Here is a 2600-nt window from a genome sequence, read left to right on the forward strand (position 1 = left end):
GGCCAATCATGGCATATTACTGTATATCAGTAATGTTTTTTGTTTTATCAAGTGATGCTTGCATTGTTAAAACAACTTCGGTTTTTATGGAAATATGACCACGGTCCCTGTGGAAACATTGTGTGCCCTGTAAACTATTGCCGGCAGGGCCCAGTTAATTAAGTGTTACAGTGGAAAAAGAGAGTGTTTTATTCCACTCTGCTGTCACGACCATGAGGGTAGACTAATTAATTATGGAAGACTAACAAACACTGTCCCACAAAACTCTGTAATGTTCAATACTAGGCTCAAGCTTTTATTAAACTCTATAGATAATCACACTCCGCTTGGCTCTCCTAAAGAGGTTTGAGGAACAAATATTACAAAACAAATAAACAGACAAATTTAACATAGGGATATTGAGACAGATGTAGACATGGCTAACAAAGCCTGCCCACTGTGAATTAACTGGTTGAATCAACGTTGTTTCCACGTCACTTCAACCCAAAAGTTGTAATGTGATTTGAAAAAAGTAATCAACTTTTAACCTAAATCCAATGACAAGGGGATATTTTTTGTTGATTTCACGTTGAAATTATGTTAGTTGTCAACTCAACCAAATGTAAATCAAAACTGTACCCAGCGGGTGCCAGCTTTTTAATGCTTTACACGCCTGGAGAGAATTTGAAATGTGGAATCATACTGATGTCAGAAAGAAGGTGGTGAACTGTCTATTGAGAAATGCTGCATGAAAGAGGAATAAACTAGGAGTAGTTATGGACAGGGATCTGCTGTTTGTACCAGTGGATGACTACAGCACCGGTGGGTTTAAAGCTACAGGGCAGCATGCAGTCCTCATGGAATAGACAGGTCACAAAGGCCTCTGAAAAGCAATGTTTGAAAATTAGAGCCTGCAATTGTCCAATCACTGTTGTGTATGTATCTGATCAAGGGGAATAAATGCCATCTACTGGCCTTTTTGGAAAACCACAGCATTTGTAATTTGTGTTTTAACTTGATAAACAGTGCATTCAGAAAGTATTGAGACCCCGTGACTTTTTCCAAATGTTGTTACATTACAGCCTTATTCTGAAATTGATTAAATAAAAAATGTTCCTCAATAATATACACACAATAATGACAAAGCGAAAACAGGTTTTTAGACATTTTTGCAAATGTATTAAAAATTAAAGTATTCAGACCCTTTGATATGAAACTTGAAATTGAGCTCATCCTGTTTCCATCTGTGGCAAATTAAATTGATTAGGCTATCTTCTGTATACCACCCCTACCTTGTCACAACACAACTGATTGGCTCAAACGCATTAAGGAAAGAAATTCCACATGAACTTTTAACAATGCACACCTGTTAATTGGAATGCATTCCAGGTGACTACCTCATGAAGCTGGTTGAGAGAATGTCAAGAGTGTGCAAAGCTGTCATCAAGGCAAATGGTGGCTTGAAGAATTTCAAATATAAATATATTTTGATTTATTCACCACTTTTTTGGTTACTACATGATTCCATATGTGTTATTTCATAGTTGTGATGTCTTCAATATTATTCTACAATGTAGAAAGTAGTAAAAATAAAGAAAAACCTTGGAATGAGTAGGTGTGTCCAAACTTTTAACTGGTACTGTATGTAAATCTAATATTTTCGTTTTTTTATTTGTAATATGTTTGCAAAAATGTCTAAAAAACTGTTTTTGCTTTGTCATTATGTGGAATTGTGTGTAGACTGAAGACGGAAAAAAACAATTTAATCCATTTTAGAATAAAGCTATAACGTAATAAAATGGCGTAATATTCAAGGGGTCTGAAAACTTTCCGAATGCACTGTATTACATCTTCAGTTGATCTCTTTTTCCTTATTGAAATCAATGGCCAACAGAAAATCCCCATAGATGTTTTCCTCCCACACAAAAATAAGACTGTTGTGCAGTAATATGAAGAAAAAAAATATCAATATCATGTGATTGAAACTATGTACATATACAATCAAATGTAAAATAAAGGTACAGGCCAAAATATTGGCATTGATATTTAATCTGATGATGTTCAATAAAACGGTTCATTTAAGTTATTCATGAATAGATGCAGTTCCTTTCCTGCCATTACCTGAGACATTATTCCCAAAGAAATGTCTCTCTTATCTTTGCTTTGGAAAGTTTCACTGCAGTTCTATCTACTGTACACTATGTACTGGCCGCTAAATTTAGACACCAATACACAAACACTTGTACATAAAATTATTTCATGGGCATTCCAACTTTTTCCTAATAGAGATGTCGCCTATAATTACCCAATAGAATACAATTAATCATGATTTGAACTGCTATTATAGCATTTTGTGTCGATATGGATCATTCAAATGTTCTAAATCAAGAGATGCACAGAGCCCCAGTAACAATGCCTACTTATTTTATTTTATTTCACCTTTTTTTAACTAGGCAAGTCAGTTAAGAACAAATCCTTATTTAATCAAGTCGACAATCTACTGGCAAAATCATTTTCAATCCTTGTCATATGAAGAGAAATTATAGATAAAACGTATCAGTGCACATCGGCCTTTGGACATAAACATTACACAACAAGTTGGAAATCACAAATTCAACAAC

This window comes from Salmo salar, chromosome ssa04, assembly GCF_905237065.1.
Source record: "Salmo salar chromosome ssa04, Ssal_v3.1, whole genome shotgun sequence".
In the NCBI taxonomy this organism is placed as follows: domain Eukaryota; kingdom Metazoa; phylum Chordata; class Actinopteri; order Salmoniformes; family Salmonidae; genus Salmo; species Salmo salar.